The sequence below is a fragment of the Nelusetta ayraudi genome, unplaced genomic scaffold (assembly GCF_046127955.1).
Source record: "Nelusetta ayraudi isolate G7.1 ecotype Tasmania unplaced genomic scaffold, CSIRO-AGI_Nayr_v1 ptg000131l, whole genome shotgun sequence".
NCBI classification, from domain to species: Eukaryota; Metazoa; Chordata; class Actinopteri; order Tetraodontiformes; family Monacanthidae; genus Nelusetta; species Nelusetta ayraudi.
Genome location: NW_027466181.1, coordinates 1,700,839 through 1,726,391, shown reverse-complemented (window position 1 = coordinate 1,726,391; position 25,553 = coordinate 1,700,839). Strand labels below are relative to the sequence as shown.

At 46.6% G+C, this 25,553-nt stretch overlaps 1 protein-coding gene across 2 annotated transcripts in view; it reads left to right on the top strand.

The window, feature by feature from the left end:
* The first annotated feature begins 12,591 nt into the window (after window positions 1-12,591).
* Window positions 12,592-25,553, top strand: part of erfl1 (Ets2 repressor factor like 1) — a 51,134-nt gene continuing 38,172 nt past the window's right edge. Inside the window, exons 1-2 of one of the 2 annotated variants that reach the window (XM_076050967.1) lie at window positions 12,592-13,093; window positions 24,696-24,843. The gene's annotated coding sequence lies outside the window, so the exon portion shown is untranslated. The remainder of the gene's footprint in view (window positions 13,094-24,695; window positions 24,844-25,553) is intronic. The other variant, XM_076050968.1, reaches the window with a different exon arrangement.

Sequence of the window (25,553 nt, the reverse complement as noted above, 5' to 3'; positions counted from 1 at the left end):
AAACACCCAGCAGGTCCTGAAGAGCACATAAGCTTAAAGCCACTTTACCACCCAACAGCTAGCAGCCACGGAGCAGGGAGTGAGAGGTAGAGAGAGAGAAATAGAGAGAGGGGGGGGGGGAAAGACAACGGGGGGAAGATGAAAACATTAATGGATAGGTTGCAGGATGGACGGATAAATTGATAGATCTTTTAGAGAAGGTCAAACTTCCATGCCCACACGCGGGACCATCATGAAGAGAAGAAAAATTGATTGCCGCTCACAAAGGCGCCGAAATGACTAGAGAAATTATTTTCTGGGCAATGAACATTCTAGGAGGTGTGATGGGAGGGAGAGAAAGTGCAAAGCTTTCTCGTGCGGCACAAAAGGCTGGAGAAAGGTGCTGTCAAGTGGAGTTGTTGGTGAGAATTCTCATTGAGTTGATGCTCAGGTACATCTCGCCCGAGTCGTCTGGGAGGCCGGCGGCGCACCAGCGGCTGCACGTGTGCTATGCAGATTGGTGCCGTTTTGGAAGGTCTCTCTCTGAAAGAGAGACAAAACCTCGACTACATGATTAATTACACAGCACATCTGTTTCATTTTGCACTGGAGAAAAAAACATTTGCGTGGAAAGTCAAGTGAGATCGTCAATAGAGCATTTTTGGCGGTAGGTCGCAGAGGGTTGTGTGTAGATTATATGCTGTTTTCTGGAGATGAATAGAGCTTTGGTTTGGGTATCTAGTCGTCTGTGGCTGCTTCCCCTTTAACAGTTGTCTCACAAGTCAGGTATAGGAAAAGAAAGAAAGAATCCAAAGGGAAGAAATTGGGGAACAGCGTCTTTCTTTGGCAACCGCAAGCCCTGAAAACCTGTATTAACTTCAGCAAAAGTCTGCCACTGCGTTTTGTGCAAAGGGGTATTTTGTGCCCGCAGCTACTTTTTTGGCCCCTCTCATCATCAACATGCTTCCAAACATCGGATTTCGAAGGGGAATTGTGCCTGTCAATTTCTGTCACATTCCTCAAACCTGCAATTGGAAAACGAGAGCGATTGTGCCGACCTCTGCCATTCACTCGCCTTGTTTTTACCGCGCTGGCGCAAGTCTGTGAACCTGTCATGCCGACACGAAAAAAAAACAGGAAAATTATTTGCTGCTTTGGCGGCGAGCGACTTCTGGAATCTGCTCATTAATTGGCAATAAGAACGCTTTGTTGCATAAATAGTTTCTGTCAAGAAAAAAAAAGAAAAAAGGCTTCAATCGAGGCTTCAGATGAGGCCGACGCTGAGGCGTCATGCCTCAGCCTCATGGGAGTCTGAGTTGAAGGCAAAACAATGAACCGACTGCTCCCGGGAGACTTGAACTAAACGAGCTTCTATCACGTCGTCGTTGAGTCGCGGTACTTTTAGCGTTGCCGCCACAACAAAAATAAACAAATGAATGGGAAAAAAAGACGATCAATCCAACCATAATGAATGAAGCTCTGTCACTCTTGGGGTTTGTTCTAAGCACCACATCAGCAGCGTTACTTCGTTTGACGGGTGACAACTGGTGGCTCCGGGAGACGTGAAGTCTTCTTTGCCCCCCCGACTTCTCTTTGGCACGGCCATTAATTCCATGGAACATGAGTCGCGGGGATGAGCGATCCTCGACACCCCCACCCGCCGCCGCCTCCATTTTCTTGATGACAGTGAGGCCCCTTCCTCCTCCTCAGCTCTCCTAATGGCCCCTGGATTGATAGGAAGACATCCAGCCGCAGCAGCAGCAGCAGCAGCAGCAGTGGCAGCAGCCCAATGAATGGCCCCCCTGCAATCAGGGCTGGTGGAACGGAGCGCCGCGCCACGTTGCGTGCGTTAAGCGCGGACAGAGATGGATCAGGGGCCCCGCGTGCAGATAAACAGAGTGAGGTTGATTGCTAGCGCAGAGAGGGGCCATTACGGCGAACCCCTGCGCGCTAATCATAATGAATCACTCACTTATTAAGCGTTAATTGTGGTGTACAAATACATCCCGTGCAGGCGGGGAGGTATAGGCGGCAGCGGCGGCGGCGTCGGCGGCGGCGCCAGCCGTCCTGCCTGCCTGCCTGCCACCCGTTCTGGGGAAGACATAAGGGGGCGGGACCGTGTGATGGCGGCGGCGAGCGGGCCACGCTAATTTATTCTTATTTATTAATTTCCCTAATTAAAACAACAAGGCTGTGGAATAGAGGCGCTTTCTTTTGGCCGAAAACAAATGAAGGCCCCGGGAAAAGCGATATGAAATCAGGCGTGGCGCGGTGTAAACGTTAAATCATGTGAAGTGATGGTGCTTGTTCAGCTGTTCATTATTAGAATAGCTTTATCCAATTGGGCTGCCCCCTCTTAGCCCTCCTCTTTGTTATTATATTATGCCGTGGCGGCAGCGGAGGCGGCACCTCCCCCCCCCCCACCTCCCTTCATTCTCCATCACTTGTTCTCGGGCGCTGCTGGGTGGAGGGTTTTTAACATGGTTTATTCACCCACCAGGTTTATCCGCAGGCCCGGCGTGAACGCATCCTCCTGAAATGGCATAAAATCAGGGCGAAACACCCCCTCCGCCCCATCCCCACCCACCAACCCTCCCTCTTTCCACCTCCTTTCAAAACGATCTCGACTGTACCGGCCGCCTCTCGCCGGATCCGAGCTGCCTCTCCCATTTTCTCAAATTCATTCGTCTATTTCATCGTCCTCTGCCCTCCTTTCTCCACACCGCCGGCTCATTTCCTGATCCCCGCCTCCCTCCCCCGGCCCGCCGCGCCCCACCTGAGCGGGTGGGGCGCGGTAATGGCGTTAATGCCCGGTAATGCGGGCCAGATATTATAATCTCAACACTGTCACATTGCGTTAGCCGCGGGAGACTGACGTGTCAATGCCACAGTGAGCAGGTGACGCCGCGGGGCTCAGGAAGCGTGGCCCGGTAATCGTCCGATGCAGACACATTTATTTTGCAGTTGAATATATTTTTTTTTTTTTTTTTTTTTTGCCATGCTGCTTTTTTTTTGCCCCTGCAGATGGGATTTTTTTTGGGGGGGGAGGAGGGTTGGAAACTTGAAGAGGCCTCATCTACCACCAGGATGAGTAGAACGATCCTGCAGAACAACTCTAACGGAACAGTTTAAAAAAAATCTTTTTTCTTTTTTAGGTCTTGGGGCCCCTTTGCCTTTACGATGGCTGGAAGATGGTGTAAAAATGCTAAACAAAAAAAAGAGTAAATAAACCTTTCAAGAGCCGCCTGCTGCCTCGGGCTGCTGTTTAACCACGATGTTTTGTGAAACAGTTTGACTATTTAGCCGTTAGCGGTTTTCTCTCAACTCTGCCACTGTGCATTGAACATGAGTTTATTACATATTGATGTTTAACTACTTTATCAAATTCTCCCATCATTAATTTCTCCTCTGTCCTTTTTTTTAAAATCTTAAATGCTGCTGTTTGTCAATTATAATAAACTGTTTATCTAAAATATTAATGCTGTTTACATTAAAAAAAATGCTATTCAAACCATATAGATAATGAACTGATGACTAAATTTGATTAGATTCTCAAAATCAATTTCCTATTTCAGTTTACTCGTAGTGGCAAACACTAACTGAACTTACAAATGTGAAGTTTCGTCCTATATATCTCTCTCACACGCACACAAACACACGTGCATACTGTGCACCATTATCAATTTTAAATTAAACGCGTTACTAGATAATCCTGATCGTTGTGCCTGACGGGTGACTGTCAGTGTCTCTGCAGGAAAGATGACAATTGAAACAGCACAAAAATCTTCTTATTCTGAAAACCTGTGTTGACGTTTGGACTGGTTGCAGTGTTGGTCAAAGGAGAATTTTGATTTCTGTCACGTTAGGGATGAAAGGCTGACTCTTTACCAAAGCGGCCACTGTTAAAGCGGCACCTCCTGCTTCTCCTGAGCAGCCAAAAGAGTTGTGGGCCTTCTGTCGTGGGTGCGAGGGCGTTGACAGCCGATGATCTGACCCGGCCGGCCGGCAGGCAGCAGTCAAACCCTCGCCGGCCGCTCGGCACATCGGTGATTTATGCTCGTGTGTAATTGAGTGTTAATAAAAAGTGTGTCCGGAGCGCATGTAATTGTGTGTTTTTCGGGGGCCGTGCCATGTGTGAGCGTTGTGTGTAATTGGGTGTTATCGATGTTGTGAGTGTTGTGTCAGGGTTGAGGGAGTGAGTGGACAGGTTACAGTGTGATTGCAGTTTGAGGAATGCCTCTCAAAGTGCCGTCATTTTGTGGCCGCCGTTCTTTCTGTGTGACAAAGGGCAGGAATTCTCCGGGCTTTGGGCTCGCTCAGAAGTTTATAGAACTGGTGGCAGCCCTCATCACAGTCAGTTACTTCAGTTTTTGGTTTTTTTTTCCCCAATATTTTGTGTATTAATTTGTCGTTATTTTAAAATCGCATCAAAAAAACAAAAAAAAAAAAAGGCATTTTTTTATGTCATGAGCTGAGTCAAGTTTTGTGTCTCATCACATTTACATTCATGGAGAATAGTTTTTTGTTTTTGATTTTTTTTTTTTTTTGTATACCAAAAATACTTTTACACTGTAAAACTTGCAAAAGAAAAAAATCAAAAACAATTGCTTGAACAAGAAAACAAATATGCCATTATACTACATATGCGTGCTGTAACCTAATATATGTGTGCACATTGTCTATATATGTGGTGGCAGTGTATAGAATAGGGTTGTGTCTGTGTGTGTGTGTGTGTGTGTGTGTGTGTGTGTACATATATAGTGTGTGGAGCGGGTGCTGTTTAATTGATGCGGGCTGGCCATCGATCCCCCCCGCCCAGCCTAATGAAGGCCTGATTGGTTTGTGAGGGCTGGCTGGTTCTGCTTAGCTGCCTCTGCCTGCCGCCGCGGCTGCACACACACACACATGCACACGCACACGCACACGCACACACTCAATTCCACATCATTCTTCTCTCTCTCTGTTGGCTTCATGCTTTGTCTCTGCCCTCCTCATTTTTGGTTGGATCTTTTTGTTGGCCCTTCTGCCTTCAGTCGTCTGACTACAAACAAACTTGGCTATCCTTTCAAACACTCACTCTTTTGGGGGCTCAATTCTCCGTCTGGACGACTTGCACGTTCACTCTCGACCTGAGCCGATTCCTGTTTTGACCTTCAACACAAACAGGGAACAGGGAACGAAACGCGTCCTGACTGATTCCAGCGTGTCAATCAGACAGTCGGCAATAACGCGAGTCTTCTTTTGCTCCTGAACATAATTTGTGTCCTGTTTCTCCCGTCCTCAATGGTGTTGCTGTCTGACTCCATCCCTCAGCCAGCCAGCCGGTAATCCAGTCAGTCACATGTCTGGCCGCTCCTGCCGTCATGGCAGTGTCCATAAATGTCTTTTTTCGTGTCACTCAAGTCGCTACAGACACAGGTATTACACCGCCTTGTTAATGGCTTTGTCAGATGGCCTTTTCACAGAGCCAGTCATGAAGACAGACAGCAGACCGCTATCAGTCTGTGTGCGAGCTTGTGTGTGTGTGTGTGTGTGCGTCTGAGTCTCCGCCATCAGGAATCGCTTAAGGAAATAAAAGGCCACACAGGTATCCGCAGCAGCCGTGCACCAGCGGTAGTCCTGCGAGTGGCCCTGCACAGAGCAGCTCTGCTTCACACCGTCTGGCGAACCGGGTTGATGTCAAAAATTCACCTACCAATGTTTTCTGGCAGTAATCTGTGTCTCTAGCACAGGGGTGGGTAAAACTTTTTGACTGGAGGGCCACAGTGGGTTGTAAAATTTGACATAGAGACTGGGGCAGGAGCAGATGGATGGGGTGTTTTGGTGACCCGCCTCATAGGAGAAAAAAAAAGTACTTGACGGGTTATGTAGAAGACATGCTTTAATGTCAATTGAAAATGAGCAAAAGCGTGACAGCAAAATATTTGTCTTTGAAGCTCCACAGTGTTTTTTCTCTTTACTGGAATTACTCTTAGAACACTGAACAAAATGGATGAAATACAGCTAGTTTATGACTGATTTACTATTAATATCATTTCTTCAACTACGGCCGCCTGGATTAAGAAGCTTAATGGGCCACATATGGCCCCCGGGCCGTAGTTTGCCCATGCCTGCTCTAGCCTGTCAGTGAGTGCTGCAGAAATGAGAATAGTTTGAGAATAGACATTCTACACATGTGCTAAATATTACTAAAATAGACTGCTGAGGGAAGCCAGTTCTAGAATCACGGTGTCTGTCTGATCTTTCATAAGGATTTCAGTTACAAAAAGATTTGATAATATAATATACGTTTTTCCTTGATTAAATTAATCTATGATTTTATTCTGTCTTTTTCATATTTGCTTCCGACTCTCTCCAAGCTGTTGAGGTTTCTCATCGGCAGCTTCAGAATCAGCACCATGGAGAGTGGCATCTGAACTTCCTGCGCGGCACCGTGCATATGCCGCTTCACTGCCAAAGACCTCGGCTGTAACCATTGGTTGTTTGACTTATTGTTGCCTTTCTACGGTCTCCAAGCAAGCTGCCCAGTCTGACCTCTGACCACTGACATCATCGAGGCTTTTCCCTCCGTACAAGTGCCGCTCGTTTGCTCTTTTTGCGACCGTCCTCTGTGAACCCTGGAGATGGTTGTGCACGAAAGCCCCTGGAGATCAGCACTGCGATCTCAGCCACCTTCAAAGTCACATTCTTCTCCATTCTGACACCACTTTGAATTTCAGCAAGCTGTCTTCACCACCTCTACATGCCTAAACGCATTGACTTGGTGCCACGTGACTGACTGGCTGATGAGCTTTTTGCGCAAACAAGCACTTGAATATAGTACCTAACAAAATAAAGTGCTCATTATGAGCAAATGAAATCACAGAAGTTCCTTACTTTTAAAATGGATTTATGTAAACAATATTTCATAAGCTGTTAGATCTCATCAAATGTTATACATTGGTCCTTTAAGTAGCAGTGCCATACAAATGCTTACATTAGTTAATTTGGCAGTATTAAAGTCGTTGCTCAAGTGACTATTGGTGCAAATCCAAAGTGGACTGCGACTGAACTTTTCCCTTCCCTCAGTTGAGGGTGTGTGCCACAAACGTAGGAGCCATATCGGACTTAAGCCACAGGCGTTTCTCGTCGGTGTTATCATTGATGGTTTGTGTTTTTTTTATGTGGGATTTGTTGACAATCAGAAAAATATGGACTATTGATCGAAGCACCCTTTGAGGAGAGCCGCCGAGCGCGCAGCGTGAGAGCGGGCAAGGCAGGAATTGCTCGCCGCAGTCTGCACAAATATTTAAACACACTCCACAACTGCGCGCGTTTCAGCGGAGGCAGCTCCGGCTCCAGAAGTTGTTGAGCGGCCGACAGCGCGCCGATCGAAGCGCTTTTCAACCCCACGGTGCATCTTAATTTCACGTCTCTCCATCTGGTACAGTAGTTCCTCCCATCCCCTGCACCTCTTTGGCCTCATGTAGCCAGCCGCATTTTTTTTTATTTATTTATTTTTTTTTACCTCACGCACTGGTACAAAACATCGGCGTGCAATGCAATAAGTGGTGTGTGTCTACAGCTTGTTCATTTCCACTCTCTAACTCTCAGCAGAAGGAAAGAAGGGGGAAAAGGAGAGAGAAAGAGACGGAATGGTCGAAGCGATGGGGAGAGAGGGAGAGAAAAAGGGGGCTATCGGAAAGGAGAGGGAGGGCTGGCGGGGAATGTTTTTGTCCTGGAGAGAAATGGCCCTCTAGGTTGTAATTGGAGGTAGAGAAAGAGAGAGGGAGAGAGGAGAGCCGGGGAGGAAGAGACAGGAGAAATTGCTTGGCTGTGGCCGTGTGGGATGATAGTGTTTTTGACAGGTAAATAAGGCTGTGATTGTCGACAGTTACACTGCACCTCCCTGACCCTCACACACACTGGCCTCCTCCATCTATATTTCACTTTGACACACATGCTGACTCCCCTGCCTCCCGCTTCCACACACACATACACACACACACACACACATACACACACACACACACACACATACACACACACACACACGGCCACGGAAATGCACAGAAAACAGTCTGGGAGGTTGTCTCACCTTAACTTGGGATGTAAAAAATGCACATGGTGGCAGTCGTCGCGATATTATCTTTAGCCAGCAGTTTGATATCAACCCGCTCAACGGGCCAACTGGACGCCTAATAGCCACACTGAATTACTGAAGTGAAGAAAAGATGAAGAAGGAGCGCTGTTTGGGTCCTTTAGATAAAACAGGTGCTCTTTGGTTGGGGTGTATGCATAGAAGCTGGAACTGAAAAAAATCCAAGGCGACTCTGTTTTATGTGAAACTCATCAGTCAAGTCTTTTTTATCTTTGTAGCCATGCCAAAATAAAGGCTTTTTAATTTCATATAAAAGACAGAGTCGCCTTGGATGAGTTAGGGAGTCTTTAAATGCCACATTTGATTTCAGAAGGGAGGCTGTTGGGGGGAAAAAAAATTAAACATCTTTATGAGAGTCATGTGTGCTTCTCATGTGCCATGACTTTGATTTTCACCAATGTGTCTAAAAGCCATTTTGTCCTACCACAAAATAGCAACAAAAACTCTTCTCATGCACGGTGGATGTAGCTTTATGTCTGTTCTTGAAAGGCGAGATAAATGGACCGACAGATGATAGATGAGATCATCCTTTGCTCGTCCCTGCAGGGAAACTTGCTCTCTCGCACACTGTTTAAATTAACAGCAAATGCGAAGGAAACTAGAAATCCACTGCACCTGAAAATTTGTATCAAAATGTTGCCAGTGTAGTGCTTGTGTCTAAACATTGTAGTGCAAAAACTGCACGTCATGTGATGTGGGCTGTTACATAAAAATGAATTTCAAAATATTATGCAGCAAAAAAAAAGCTCCTTTTTTTTTCTTCCTTTGTTTCTGACGATGCCAGATATATAGATAGATAGATAGATAGATAGATAGATAGATAGATAGACCAGCTGCCTCTAAAACACCAGCAGTGGAGCCTCCTCTTCCTACTGCTTTTCCCCTCTTCCTTCTATCTTCCCATTCTCTTTTATCAAGTCAACAGCTGTCTCCCCCTCCCCTCCAGCCTGCCCTTGCTTCCCTCCTTCTCCCCCGCCCTCCCTCCTCTCTGCCTCTCTCTCTCTCCCTCTCCCTCTCTCACTTCAATCTCAAGTGTTTTCAATTTTATTCTAGAGTGGAATTAACTACCCCCGATGTCAAATTGCCGACGAAATCGATAATAATATCTTTACAAAAGAGGATATTCCAGTCTCTCGCGTCGGCTTTTGAAAAATGGAAAATTTAGCCGAGATTGATTCATTAGTTGACACGTTATAGGACGGTATAAGTATTGATCGCGGCCTGTCATGTCCCATCTCGGCTAATCGAAGCTGAGGCGCTCTGTCGATGGGCGCATTTTTCATAATTCCGTCGCCGGGGAGAGAGACCAGCCGGCAGAGGCGACTGCGAGGCAGAGGGAGAGAGAAAAGGGAGGAGAGTGCAGGAGGCAGACGGTGGGAGAGAGATGACTCGGGGGTGGAAATAGGTAGGGGGCAAAGAGTGGAGGAGTGAGAAATAGAGTGAAAAGGAGGCATGGGGTAGAAAATAAATAAATAAAAATAAGGGGGAGGTGGATGGGGGGAGTGGAGTTCGCTTGCCGGCCGTCCATGCGCCGTCCTCAGCCCGCCCGGTAGCGGGGCTCGGGGGGGGGGGGACAGGTGGGGGAGCGGGGAAGGGAGGTGAGCCCGTGTTAATGGTGCAGGTATTGGGGCGTGGATAATTAATGCATTGGCTAATTAAAGTCAAACGGGGGGGGAGATAACGAGGTGACGGGAAGTATGTAAGGAACTGGTGGGGTGGTGGTGGGGGGCGAATTAGGACAGCAAAACGGTGTGGAGGGGTCGTAATGGTGAGCGAATGGGATGTGGGGGTGGGGGTAGGGGGGGGGGTGTTTTTGCAGCCCGAGGAGGCGCGCGTAGTGGCGAGATAAATAGAAATTGAATGGCTCGGGTGCGAACACAGAGAGAAGATCTGAGGCGGAAAAAAACATAAAAGAGGCGCGAGGAGGGGAGACGCGGCGACAATGATGGAGAAACTTTTTGATAGTTGTGCGACTCGGCTTGGGAAAAGTTGGCCGCCGGCGGGACGTGTATAAGTCGCACATAATGCCGCTCCTCCCGCAGTCCGGTCACGTGCCGCGCAAATCCAGCCGCCCTGTCAATCAACCACGAGCGGGTGTTGAGGGGGGTGAAGGGTATTCTTCTTTCTGGGAGAACAAACCAGAGGCCACTTCTCATCCGTTTTCTTTGTTTTTGTTTTGTGTGTGTGTGTGTGTGTGTGTGTGTGTGTGTGTGTGTGTGTGTGTGTGTGTGTGTGTGTGTGTTTTTGGGGGGGGGGGTTATAAATTGCAAGATTGCAGGTCACTTCCACTGGAACAGAGGTCTGAGGTTTGAGCTGTTGTGTATTGATAATGTATCAGTACCACAAATTGATTAATTCAGCCATAATCTCGTAAAAAGCCAACAGTAGCCACAATAATTTTGTGGGACAACAAACTATCCATGTGTCTGTGGAGGCTCTCAGTCTTTGTCGTTTCTGAGGGGCTTAAGTTGTTGGCTGTGGTTGTCTTCAAGAACATTCCTCTATGGTCCTGTTGCCTATACTTTGGTACATTACAGAAGATGCTGTTGCTCGTCTTTCCAACTATTTTGGGTGTGAATGAAGTGTGAAGGTTCTCTATCGGTATCAGCGTTTCTCCAGCCTGTCTGTGAAATGAAAGAAAGGTCACCCTATGGTTCGCTAGCTTCCTCTAACGCTTCTAAAGAGCTAAGTTTTGTGTCCAACTTCTTTGTTGTTGTCTCCTTCCAAACATGTGGCAGATCCTGCAAAGGTTTTTTTTTGTTAGTTTTTTAAATGATTAATCACAGGAGGAGACAGAATGGAAGTCGCGACACGGCGGCCTTTGCCAACCATAATCTGCACACACAAAACACACAATCCAGACGTCTTATATGATACAAGTCAATAATACATGATACAGATAGAGGTCTACAGATCTATTGAATAATAGTGGTCAGCACATTGGTATTCATCCTCTACTGATAAGTTTTATTTTCTGTTAGTTTCAATGCTTCAAAGTCAATTCCTGGGTTGCTGAGATGTGTCTTGTTTTCGTTGTGTGTTACGACACCGCGTGTCCTAATAACAGATGGTTGGTGTGGTGGTGGGTGGTGTCTGGAAAGCAAGACTCAGTGGTGTTCATGCCCAAAACGAATGAACCACAAGTGAAGAACCGAGTATACGTTCCAGCTTACGGACCGGTGACCCACCATGTAAAGAAGGGAACCTCAATCCCATAATTGATTTGGATAAATCAACATGCATGGTGTGAGGAAGTCCTCCCGCACTGAGCAGGGGTGTGTGTGTGTGTGGGGGGGGGGGGGGGGGGGGGGGGGGGGTTAAAAAAAACACACATAGTACGTCCAAGAGGCCAATTCTCCTCCCGCCCCAAATCAGCAATGATAAAAGTGGAGCTGAAATGGCTTGTGGGATGGAATCAAGAGAAATGAGATACACCAAATTAGAAGAGATTGGCCTGATGGACTTGGATTAGAAGGAAAGAGGTGTATAGGGAGGGGATGACGAGAAAAGGAGCAGGGGGAGAGTGTATATGTGGAAGATGGAGGAGAAATGGAGAAATGGGAGGGAGGCTGGGGAGGGGTCTCGGTACTTGGCAGTCTCTGGGTATCTCAGGTTCTCTCCGGCCGGGAAAGCGGTCGATATTTAATTGTTATTGCTAGCATGGAACGCACGGAAGCGGGGCCTGTACGAAAATTTCTCATTTATTTGGTATTCTTGTTTTCTTCTCCTTTTCCTCTCTGCACCCGCCGCCCGCCTTATACCCCACCTGCCTCTTTGCGGGGTGGAAACTGTGGTGGAGGAGGAGGAGGAGGGGGAAGAGGAGGAGGAGAAGGCGGGCGGGGGTGCGCGCGATCGAGAGCGTGTGTGTGTGTACGCGCAAACTCGCGCGTGGTCAGGGCTCGAGGTGTTGGTTGCTGGCAGGCAGGCGAGCGGGGGGGGGGGTATAGCTACCGGGGCTCCTGGCGTCCTCCCGTCCCAAGTTTAGTTTCAGTCCCCCCCCCCCCCACAAACGCACCGCCCCCCCACCTCCATCTCCCGACCCTCCACCCCCACCTGTCTAAAATGAAAAATCCGTCATTTTCATCAATCGTCCATCCAAATATTATCTACCCTCCACTCGCGAAGATCGAATCTTATTTAGGGGCGACGTGATTCGCCATCTGTTTTCAAATTTCATTCCTCCGTGAACTTTATTTTCCTCCTCCGAATCCCCCCCCCCCCCCCCTCGACTTTTTGGACAAAATTATAACCCGATCGATCCGCTTTTTCAGACCGGCCACGACCACCCGTCTACATATATTTTCGCGGGTCAATTTTTTTTTGCTCAGTGTGCTGGCGGGGGGAGAAGGCGTGCACGAGGCGCTCCGCGGCTGATAGAAAGTTCAAGGTGGGCTGGTGGGTTGACGCGAGCAGGAGGTTCAGGCTCTTCCTCCCCCACCACCACCCCCGCCCGCCTTCCCTCCTCAGAGCTCTAGCTCGACCCTCCCTGCGCGCGGTGTTCCTCGCTCCCCCCCTCTTTTATTGGCTGCATTGCCAATAAACTACACCGCGAGCGCTTCGGACAGTTACCCGGTTGGTGGAGTCCCTTTTTTTCCCGCCACCCCAACCTGTCAACTTTGTGGGGGTTTTTTTTGTATTTACTCGCACCGCTTGCAACTTTTATGTCGCGCTAGTTGCCGCGCGCGCGCGCTGCTTCTCCGTGGCGCTATTGTTTATTTCTATTCTATTTTTTTTTTCTGCTTCCGCACTTCGTCTCGTGCGGTCCGTATTTACCGCCGTCGGCAGCGTCCTATCATGACAGTGTAAACTCTTGGTCCTTGTAGTTTATCGCGCGCGCACGGATTGATGTGCCGTCCAGCGTGATAAACTGGCCACAGACCTCCCCGCATCTGCGCGCGCGTCGACAGGACTCTCATCAAAAACAAAGTGGGAAGCTGCGCCGCATCAAGTCCATGACGGCGCGTCGGTGACCAGGTAAGCGTCCTTTTTGTTGTTTTCTATTCCGAATCGCTGATTTTTTCAGTCATGACCCTCCTCATAATCATTAAGGGCTTAGGTTTAACGCATTATTAACAATACGTCATAATAATAATAATGATAATAATAATTTAAAAAAATACGTTAAACGTAAATAGCAGACAGGTGTGTTTTATCTCCTGAAAGCCACACCGCCAACTTTTGGTTACACGTTTCAACAAGACTTTGAGACAACAGTGCACGTGAAGCTGCAGCTGCAGTGCAGTGGAAGTGGCATCCTCACCTTTAAAAAAAATAAATAAATAAAAAAGTTTCTCAAGTTTTCTGACAGTGCGTGAACGCAGCATCACAATTTACTACGCATCCTCTTTTTTTTCAACTTTATTCTTAACGATACATAACCTTCACAGATTAACCCTGTGATTAGCGTCATTGCTGCTCATATTTGTACATTGTGGAGCTCAAGCGGCTCCCACATACAGAGACAACCTGTCTCTCCTGGTTCGCTGATGACTGCAGCCGCTGCGGCGATGAATAGAGATTTAACCATCCAAGCAGTTCCTTTATGTTTGATTATGGCTAATGGAGGACAAAACAACGTGAGACAACGTTGTTAACTTGGCTGACACAACGGTGTTTTATACAGACTGGACGACACACACTGGGAGCTTCTTTTATTGAGTTCCCACAACTCCCCTATGAGGTCAAGGTAACAGAGTACCGACCTTTCACTCCTGTACGTGTGAATGGCTTGGACCTTTGTAGATTAATTGTGATGGACATATTTTTTTTTTTCTCCATTTTGCTTCTTTAATTTCAGTAACAGCTATTTTGTTAGATTCCAATTCATTATTCATTGACGTTTCATATTAATCCTTCTGTACTGCTTGGGATTCTTCTCTAAACATAAAGGATCTTTTGGGGGGAAAAATAACAACCTCTCCACCACACACACACACACACACACACACACACACACACACACACACACACACACACACACTTCCTCTGCTGGCATTCTGTCACCGTGACCTTTTTTTTATTATTGATTTGAAGTTCATGTCACACAAGGTCAGAACATTACTTGTAAAACTGAGATGGCTGCAGCAGTTTATCCCATTTATAGATGAAAATCCAATGTGCAACAAATACGTCTTCGTTGGTGGTGCTGTTACACAAAAATGAATCGTGTGTGGAGTGGGGAGCAGTGCTGCAAGATGGCTGTTGTGAACTAGGGGATATATAGAGTAATAGTTAATACATTGTGGCTTATAGAAGGAATAAAATAAATTGTCTAAACAATTGTAAAGAATTGGTCAGTGCAGAATTTGCGACATCCATGACAAGAGACTTGGCTCTTCTTTTTTTTTAATCCCAAGGATAAATACACATCATTGTATTTATTATAGATTCTGTGGCTAATGTGAATTTGTCACATCCGGTCGAAGCTCAGCGTCATTTTGTATCTTCGATCATTTCCTCAGTTTTTGACGTTTGCTTTGACGGAAATGTCACCTTATAAAAAAAGGCAACAATGATTTGTCGATGGTCAACGCAGGCGATGCAGTTTTCATTTTTTGAAAGCTCATGTGTACATTGTTCTGGTTCTAATTGTGAAACACTCCAACACATGTGCATGGCTAATTTAAATTCCATTGTAATTAATGAACGCCCTACATGTTTAGGCAAATAGTGCCTTTTTTAAGTGCATTCTTTCCAAAAACAATCCTAAAATTTTAGGTGGCAACATTGGAGTACACAATGTAGTGATATGACAGTAGTGTGTGCTGCAAGGTCCAGGCTGTGGATTAAAACTTGACATTTTTAACATTTTCAGTTTTGTTCCAAAACCAACTGGAGCAACTGAACCCTACTGATTTATCTTGGAGGGAATCTGCATTTTAGTTCGCCTCCCAGTGTTAGGATTCTCTCTGGCTTGGCCTAAAATTTAACAAAATCTCCTCACTTGCACACAACTTGCATCGAGTCGACCTGCCGCAGACTCATTAAGACTCTAATTCCTCTGCGGAGCTTTAAGGAAGACATTTTGTTCTGACTACAGCGGTGCCGCTGCCGCAGAAGCTTCCTCCCCCTTCCTGAAAATAACTCCTCTGGACGGTGACAAAGCAGCAGCTGGGCAGATTTGTGCGTATTCCGCAACACATTACATCTGCAACCTTGGAGTAAATCAGGGCTCTTTGAGGGAGCCGGCTGCACGGGAGCACCCCTTCATTGATTAGGTATTAGCTCGGCCGCCTCCAACGCCCAGCCACTTGTTTGCAAACGCGTCCCATTCGGAGGTAGTCAAACAATCACTGAGCACGGGAGCCAATATTTACACAGGCTTTAACGGGTTCATTACAGTCAAGTGGGGAGGGATCGTGAGCGACCGGGACGGAGCGCTCGTAAAAGAGCCCCGTCGGTGTACATCCAGCATCCGCCCAGGGTTTGACAGTACAGTCAATGGCCTCCAATCGTTCCTCATCCGCTTTATGGCCACGGTGACGTTTATGGCTGTTATGGGGTTAAAATGAAAGCATTAATGGATGCAAAGGGCAGAGGCTCCGCTTGGCGGTGCAGCGCGCAGCATTTGATCAGGGGTCACTCTGCGTAAAGTCTATAATCCACTGGCTGAGAGTTAGTCCCACCCTGGGTTATTTTTTTTATTTATTTTTTGCTCATGACCCCTAACTGCTTCACTTGAGTATGGAGTTGACGGTGTGAATCCCACTCATTTAGTGTGGTGGACATGTGGGGAAATAAATGATTTAAAACTCTGTCACAAGCCGCTAGTTTATCAAGAAGGTTTCACAATCAAACTCAACTTAATGTGTAAAAACGCTGCTGCAAAATGTTAAATCAAGTCAAAGTCCTTGCAAAAAAACATACACATATTTTAGAAATTTTCTAGAAGCAGAATCTAATTTTTTTCAAATGTGGAATCTTCTTCCCCACAAGTGTCCGCTGGCTCCTCTCACCTTCAACTATTAAATGATCGTTATTCTACTGCCGGTCTCTTCTTCAGCCCCACTGAGCTTTCGCCGCTGTCTAATCTTCTGTAAGAACCACTTATTTGTGTTCCCCACCTCCTCTCCGCAGCTCTCCCAGCTTCCGCTGCACCCAAAAGCAGCTTCTCCTTTTAGGTGGTGCGCCCCCTGTTTTGGAGTCGCTGACCCCCCTCGGCTCTCTCCTCTTCCTACCGTCTCCCACTTAACCCCATATTTCACAGCTGAACTACGGCTAATTTCCCCCCCAGTCCTCTGAACAGCGCTCTCTCTGCTGGCGGAGCACGCTTAATTACCCACAATTAAAGCCCCAACGCTAACGAGAAAATTGCTCTGTTATGAAATTACTTCAAAAGGACTGGAGTAAGTAGAATGGATTGGAGCAAAAAAAGTTGGGTAGGGCCTCGGGTGGGAGTGGAAGGAGTGTGTGTTTCCCCCCCTGGAGCTGTCTCGGTGGAAAGGCACAAAGCAAAGACACCCGTGGCAGCACCCTAAGCTGTAAATTACAATATTCAACAGCTCAACTCAAGTGTTGGTACAATGAAAGCACAAGCGCTCACTATGGCAATGAAGGGGTGGATGGCTGAGAGGGTTCGCCGACTCGGGCAGGATGCAAAAAAACTTTGATCGTCGCCTTGAAAATTTTTATAATCACAGCTGTAGTTTTTTATGTGATGTTCCTTCGAACACTTCAATTTTTCTTTTTGGCAGCTTCCTAAAGATTGAATTTCCATAGAAATGTAATCCAGGTCAACAATTCCGAGGTAGAGATTCTGTATGAAGCTTTGTGCATTGGATTTTTGGCCACTATTGACGTTGGCCTGCAGTCGTTCCTGTGATTAGTGGAAATTTTGACATCGCACGTGTGAAATACTTGCACATTTCTAATTCGCGCCAATCGACATTTGATTCCCACATGGACAATCAAGACCTGAGATTACAACATTCCTCCGAACAGCGAAAAAAAAAGAAAAAAGAAAGCTTTATTGCCGCCACCACCGCATCAAACCATCCCACGCGTAACAGGATTACACTGTGACCATGAACATGTTGTTGTCACCTAACAGCATTATCTCATGAAACCACGCCACTCTAGTCTCACGGCAGCCGAGCCGTGCGCTCAGACGCCCTGACGTCCCAGTGTGTCCGACGCCGTATACCCCACCACAGAGGCCGTTCCTTGTCACTGCGGAACCAAGCCGGGCTTCCAAACAACTCCCCCGTCCTTCCCCCACCACTCACCGGACCTCTCATTCCATTCCAATCTAAAGGCGGTGGACAAATCAGCACTAATTTGTATTATTTACGTCCAGGGTCTGTGGCAAGAAGCAAGGTATGAGCTGAAGGAAGGCGGTGTGTTGGCTGTACATCGGCGGGATAATTGTAGCAGTGGTTGTAATAAGTGCAGCAGCTACAGTGATAACAATTAGATTTGATTTCATTTGAGAATGCCTCCACAGCTGCTCCCCTCTCGCCCCTTTAACCCCCTTTCCCCCCTTTCCATCCTCCACTTCCCCCGCCCTCCCTCCCTCCCTCCCGCCCTCCGCTCCTCTCCCCCTAGATTAAAGTGGGTGTGTTAATTCCGTGGTGTAGCGATCGAACAGCTCTGGCAACAATGGGAAATGGGCTATTGATCAGAACAGCTCAGATTAAGACTAGGCAGTGGAGCTCTTTCTTGCTCTCTTTTCCCCTCCTTTTCTCTCCATTTCCCACCTTCTTCTGCCCGTCTTCCTGTCTGTCTTGCTTGTGTCATCCCCCCTCCCTCCTCCTCTTTGCTTCCCTCGCTTATGCCCCTTTTTTTTTTATCCACATACGCAACGGAATGGAGTGAATGTTTACATCTTTAAGACTCTTTGTAGCACTTTGGAGCGGCGGCGTTGCATTCGCACGAGAGACGCGCACAATTAAAGTGTGCTAACCACGCGCAAAGATTGCTGCAAAAATTCACGTTTAATAACATGAACAAAAGTCGTTATGGGTACATAGTGAAAACGTTTTGAAAAACCCTTTAGAAAAGCGTTCCTTTTATGTGTGATAAATTGCCATGGTTGCAAAGGGACATCTGTGAGTATAAACGCTGTGTGGCCACACAGCTGGCTGTTAGATTGTATGTTGTGGCTTGTGTGTTTGCTTTCATGTCTAAAATGCATATAGAAAAACAGAAGAGGTGCTCAAATTGGCGTTAATCGCAGCAAGTGTTAAAAAATAAATGCTTTGTGTTATTTGGTGACAACGCTAGCTTGTGTGCCGCACAACCACAGAGGAGTGTGTGAGTGTTCTGGAGCTCAGCGCCACTGGCTCCAATCTGGCCCTTTTAAACGAGTCACTGTACTGCAATCTGACATCAGCTCACATGAGGTTTTATATCAATCACTCACGGCCGCCGCTGTGTTGTGCCACGATCAAAATGGGGCCCCATCAGAGTGGCTCACCTACCAAAATTAGCTGTCATGATTGGGCCGCGGGACAGAAACACATTGGATTTGCATTGAATGGACATAAAACATACCAAATGTGAGGAGACAGCAAATCCATAGCGTGAAAAGTGAGCTAAGAATCCCCTGCTCTACTTATATTAATTAACTCAGTCAATGTGGATGTGATAGGTCAGTTAGTCATCCTCTCGCAGCGCCTCGCCCACTCTGTCACACGCACCTCCCAGGTGTCAGGGGCTCAGTGTCTGCAGCTGCTCGAGCAGGGATCAGCGAGGGTCGGGGTTGGGGTGCGGTGCGGTGCGGTGCGGCGGAGGGAAATAAAACAGCCCGCGGTGATTGTCGGAATGAGGCGGCCTGATAGCGGTGGTTAGAGGTTACGGCCGTGTTTCGCTGTGCACACTTGCCCTTGTCGGAATGCTTTTATTTATTTATTTTTAGGTAATAAAGAAAAAAAGAGGAAAGAACAGACACTCTGCATGCATGTACTATAATATTGCCACACACACACACATACACACATGTGCACACACACACACCAGTGGTCACATCAATATTGCCATGACCCTCAGGGGATTCGCAGTATTGGCAAAGCTTTCATCTGCTGAGTGTGTGAGTGTCTGATACTCTCTGCTTCAGACACACACACACACACACACACAGACACACACTGAGCATGCAGTTAGCACACACACACACACACACACACACAGAGTGATATTCTTTGTGGTTGTACTTGGCTGGAGTTGTGAGGCCAAACACTGGAGCCCAGAGTTTAGCCAGTGTCAGGCCAGCAGGGCTTAACAAGCTGTGTGATGGAGGGCCGGCAACGGTTGCTCGCACTAGAGGGCGATAGTGAGACACAGGGGGTTGGTTGTCGGCTGTGTTGGTGACTGTGACCATGGCAGTGTCACATGACTCCACACAGCCAACCTCATTGGCTTCCACTGGGTTTTGGGGACCAGATGAGGGTTTGGGTGATGTTTGCTCACAACTGAAGTTTGTCCTGATTTTTTTCTTAATTGGAGTCATTTTGTTGAGTTTATGGTTATTGACGTGACTGTTTTGTGGGTCTACTTGTTTTTCTTCCTCAAGACACAAAATGCCTTTCAACAATTTCTGGTTTTAACCAAACAACCAAAACTGCACTTTTAGTACACTTAGAAAAACTTGATTTCTGATTTTTGATCCTTTGCAAATTTTTCACAAAACGCTTCGACAGAATCGGCACCTGTCAGCCGTCCACTCACTACAGTTGTAATCTCATCCACGCCCAACTTTTTCTCCTGCTAAGAAAACAACACATCATATTCTAATATAACCGCCTCTGCTGGCAGTACTTTTGAAGGACAGCTTGTGGGACCTGCACAAGTTCCCTGCTGCCTGAACGTTCTTAAAACAAGCCACTTCCTTCGCGGACGACCAACAGGAGCGAGGAATCCCTCCGCCTTTTCCCTCCATCCTCATCCGACCCTCCTCTTTTGACTCCCCCGTCATAGAGGCCCGAGCGAGATCCCTGGGTTTACCTAAATGATTATCGTGTTGCTGATTAGGGATCAATGAAATAATTAAAGTTTGTTAAGGCCAGAGTCAATTAAGTGGCACGTGACACGCTCTCCTCTGCTTCTTCAGTGTGTGTGTGTGTGTGTGTGTGAGTGTGTGCGTGAGAGGGAGAGATGCCAGAAGTGATGCCATTGAGTTAAAGAAGATAACTTGACGTGGACGTTGCTGCAGGGAAATATGCTGATTAGAAAAAAAACAGGTGAATTTTTCTGCTGTGCTAAGTCCAGAGTGACGGGTACAACCGGATGAGGCCGGATCTGCTGCACGACTCGGAGAGACAACATTGCTGTCAAAAGGTAGCGTCGCCTCTCGTAGATGTTGTGGCTTCCGTGCCATCACTTCCAGCCAAAGTGTGCGGGAATTCAAAGTTGAGCAACTTTCGGAGGAGGCCGCTGCGGGGGTCGAGGAGGTCAGCGCGTTGACAAACACGGGCGACTCCTCGCCGGCCAAAGAGGTGAGACGGAGGGCAAGGCGGCAACTCCCTGCGTGCGGCAGGGGAGCGCGGACCCCCCCCTGGGGAGGAAGAGGTGGGGGTGATGGTGTGGGGTGTGTGTGTGTGTGGGGGGGTGGGGGGGGAAACACACACGCGCACAAATATGTGAGACACAGGAGCGGAAACGGGTCGAATCCTACTTCAAATTCTCTTTCCTCTCGGCTTGTCGACCGGGGAAAACAAACCGACCCGAGGCACGGCGAATGGGGATTTGCTAATTAACTACACACACACAGACACACACACACACACACACACACACACACACACACACACACACACACACACACACCAGGAGGAGAGAGAAAGAAAGGAAGGGATGGGGTGATGCACACCTCCTCTGCTCCATCCTCTTCCCCCTCCTCCCTCCCTCCCTCCGTCTCTCCATCCCTCCCGTCCTCCTCTCTCCTCCCACCCTGCGCACCCGTTCCACCTACCATACACACGCGTACTCGCGCGCGCGCGCAGACACACACACACGCACGCACACACCCGCGCTCTCCCGGGTTTCAGCTTGGTGGTATAGTTCCACCTCTCCGGTCGCCGGCTCCGCTTCGCCGTCACAGTGGATGCATGTGGATAGAAGTGCGTGCACCTCAGCCGCCGCCGCCGAGCTGCTTTTAGCAACACAACCTTGTGGGAAACAGGAGCGACGGGTATGTTTCCATGTATATTTCCTCCAAACGCCGAGTGTTTCCTCTTTCGTATAGATTTTGTATATCTTTCTGTTTTGTTTTTAAAGGTGACGCAACAACAACAAAAAGTTATGGTTGTTTTATTCAAGGGTGTGAAACACTTGGTAGAATTTTTTCCTGGCGTTGTTATTTTGCAGGAATTATTTTTTTGTTTGTTTGTTTTTGCGCGCGCCGTGATTTCCACTTTAGTTCTAAGTTTTGTTGCTTTCTTTTATTCCCAAGAAAGAAGTTGCAGCAACGTGCAGGTGGGAGACTCGCGCTCATATCTGACGCACGGCTGGAAATAATGTGACATTTCTGACTTTTTGTTTTTCAGTGTGTGTGTGTGTGTGTGTGTGTGTGTGTGTGTGTGTGTGTGTGTGTGTGTGTGTTATATTTTCCGAGCGCTCGCTGTGGCTGCGCGCAGCGGGTGAAGGCGGTGCTGCTGAACCCGCCGCCGCCGTGCAGGTGTGTGTGTGTGTGTGTGTGTGTGTGTGTGTGTGTGTGTGTGTGTGTGTGCGCGCGTGTGTGCCGGGCTGCTGCTGTGCAAAAGAAGCCCCGGCTGCTGCGCGGCTCGGCTTCACTCGGGCGCGCTGAGCTGTCAGCGTTGGCCCGGATTAGCCCCTAAGTGTCTCTATTTGTTAAAGCGTCCGGCGCTCACCTCCGCAGCCCGCCGCATCAATCAGTCAATTAAACAGCCACTCACACACGGAGAGCCGCACGGGACCCCGGTCCCGCATCTCTCTACCCCCCACACCCCTCATCACCACCACCAGCAGCAGCAGCTCTCCCTCCCCTCCCCTCCCTCTCCCACCTATAGCGTGTGTGCCTGTGTGTGTCCATTTACATTTATGAATATGTTTGTACAAATGTGTGTGTGTGTGTGTGTGTGTGTGTGTGTGTGTGTGTGTGTGTGTGTGCCGTCATTAAGTTCAAATGCTGTTTAAAGTGAACTGCCCTCGTTCTGCAGAACTTTAGTCGTTAAAAAAAAAGTTTAAAGAAATGTAGGCTTAATGAAGACATTTTATTTTAAGTCCATAATTTTGTCATTTAAATTGTTGCACTGGATTTTTATTTTTTTTTATTTTTTTTAAATATGTATTTTGAATTAAGTTTTGTCGCAGCACCTCCAACATCCTCTTTAAAAAGAGAAGCCAGCAGCATGCAGCTCTCTGGCTGATCAGAGTGTGTTCACCGGGAAAAATGCCCCAAGTTGACTCTCTCGGGACTGAACTCAGTGATTTGCGCGCTCCCAGACTGGCAGAGGGGGGTTGGCGCGTCAATACAGCGCGCAGCCTTTTGCGGAGACTTGGGGAAAAAAATATTTTGAATACTATTTATGTGGATTTGTGATATTTTTCTCCTCCTCCTCTCCTCCTCCTTTATTTATGTTTGTTGTTATTTTAGTTTTACTTATCTGGGTCTTTACCCACCTCGCAACTTTGATGCATATTAATGCGCGCCGAGGGTGTAGCCCATCAATTATTTGTGGCAGCATATTTCCAGATAAACAGTGTTTGCGAATCAATACATGCATGTAACTATTGCAGATTAAGAGATCGATCGATGGATCCACCCTAACCCCATCCAATGTTGTTTTTGCGCCGTCAATTATTCACATCTGACTGCGGAGCGCGCGCACAAGCCACAACAAAGTTTTAAAGCAAAGGGTGTTTGTTTGTTTCTAAACAGAATTTTAAATTAGGGACGTGTTATTATTATTATTATTATTATTATTATTATTATTATTATTATTATTATTATTATTATTATTATTATTATTACACTAATGCAGGTAAGAAACCTAGAACACCTTTTTGTAGATTGAAACTTTCCTCAGACTTCTTCTTTGTGACTTCCTGCTCTGTGTGAACTTTCTTGCCAACGTGTTGAGCTTCTCTCTTCTTCTCGAGCCCCTCGATTTGATTATTTGAAAATAATTTGCGCTTCTCCTCTCGTCTCCTCCTGCCCTCACATCTGCACGGCACGGCCGGCTCTGAACTCCCGCAGCCGTCCAATAACATTTGCAATAATATCAGTCTTTCTGAGCAATTATCGGGTTATTGTTGCTTGAAACGCATTCGGCTATTTAGCGCGGCGCGGCCAGGTAGTCATTTTCTCTTCAGTTTCCTTCCGGCTTAATTTGATAATAATAATAATAATAATAATAATAATAATAATAATAATAATAATAATATCAGGAACTATTTTCGTTTCTAATAGACAATAATATTAAACAGGTAATTTATCGATCTTTAGAAAAATTATGTTACACCTCCAATTTCATATTTTCACGTTATTTTCGATTATGTGAGTATTTTTTCTCGAAATATTTATGTTCAATGTTTTTTTTTTATTTAACAAGTTTAATTAAATCTTTAAAATAATAACTGCTGTTATTTTTGTTAGTTTTTTTTTTGTTAGTTTTTTTTAAACATTTTTATAAACGAGAAATATATGACTCCGCTACATTTAGGAAGTTTATAAATTTCTCCGGCCTCTTAATTTAATTATTCCTCCAAGTTATTCTTCGAGTTTTACTCCTTTCAAAACATAGATTTATTTTTAAGGATCTCAAGTTCTTGTTGAGAAATTAATATTTTGCGTGTAACCTCCCTTCCTCTTTCATCTTCCCTTATTTCCTCTTTTTTTGGAAATAGACTATTGGCTTTCTTTTATCCATGAAGGCAGCCGAGCGATCAGGGCTCTCACCTCCTCTCATCTCCATCTCACTCGGAACAGAAACTTCTGACAGGTGCGAGGGGCGGGTTTGATTTTTTTAAAATGCTCTCATCCTTAATGTGTTGTCATCTGGAAAGCAATTTCGTATGATCAAAGTGCGGCTAGTTAGCGCGGTCAATATTCTTTCCTGCGCGCTCCGCACATATCGATAACGAGACGGTGGAGCCCCTGCGTTCGTGCTGCGTTCAGGGCCTCGGTATATATGCCGATAAACCCGGACACATCCCGTGCGTAAAAACAGCAATATCCTCAAAAAAATACACTTCACGGGGGCTTAAATGTAAATGCATAGAAATTATACGGCCCATGGCGAATATTTTAAAGATTTTAACTACCAAGGAATAATTACCATGTGGTGCGTTGAGGTCAGCCGCAAATCAGTACGGAAAAGACGCGCAATTGTGGGTAATTAGTTGGGTCGTATACAGTCAAAGTGGCACCTCGTCCGTCCGTGTTGTTGTAGCTACAACAGTGAACAGTAAATAGAGTGATTGATCTGTGGTGTGTGTGTGAGGGGACAGCGTGGTCCTCTGGGAGAAAAGGACAACCGTTTTCCAGGATCGGCTTCACTCAGCCGGATCCATCCACATAAACAGAAGTTGTTTTTTTTGTTGCTGTTGTTTTTCTTTCTTCTATTTAATGAGAAATCTATTTTATTTTATTTTTGACAAATGTGTCATGTGTTTCCAGGGACGCCTTCGTTCGGTGCGACAGTGGCACTTTCCTCTCTCCGGTCCGGAGGAGCGCGGCTTCCCACCAACTCAAGTCCAGTCCGCGAGACGGCGATCAGGCTTCGGCCTCAGGTACAGCTCTGAGGCGGGCCGACGCGGAAGTCCAGGTGGGTCAACTTCGTCAGTAGCGGCGGCGTTAGACTGTGTGGCGCCTTGGGCGAATCACTCATAAGAAACGTCACATAATCCCTTTAGAAAATACTTGATAGAGAAAAAAACCGAAGAGCTGAAAAGATCATTTTGTTTTATTTTTTAAATATTATTTTAATTTTTCAGACTCAAATTTAATGTCATTTTCATAAACAAGGGAAACCATATAACAGTATCATGCTTCAAACAGGACAATTAAAAAAAGAAGATACAAACTGAAGTGCTGCTGTCTAAACCCTCAAACTTAACCAGACATGTTTGATTGTGTACAGAAAAATAAGATGATAGAGGATAAATCCATGCTAATTTTAGTATTGCTAGTAGGCATAAAAATAAATTCTGTCTTCCCGTCGGGAGACAGAAGCACCATCCAGCCTCCCTCACAAAGCAGAAACAGGGCATCCGTGCTAGAAAAATGATTGTCGCTGTTGTCGCAGGACAGCAACAACAACAACAAACAGACAAACAAAGCGAGGAAAGATGCCCAAGTGCTGCCCCTGGTGACACGCCACTCTGCAAATCTGCATCTATGCCATCTCTTCTTCTCTACATGTCATATTTAATCATGTTCTCGAGGTGTGCTCACAGTTGCAAAATAACACTACGGCAAAAAAAGAATTAAAGGTCCAGTGTGTACAAATGTCAGGCTTCACAAATCAAGCCAAAT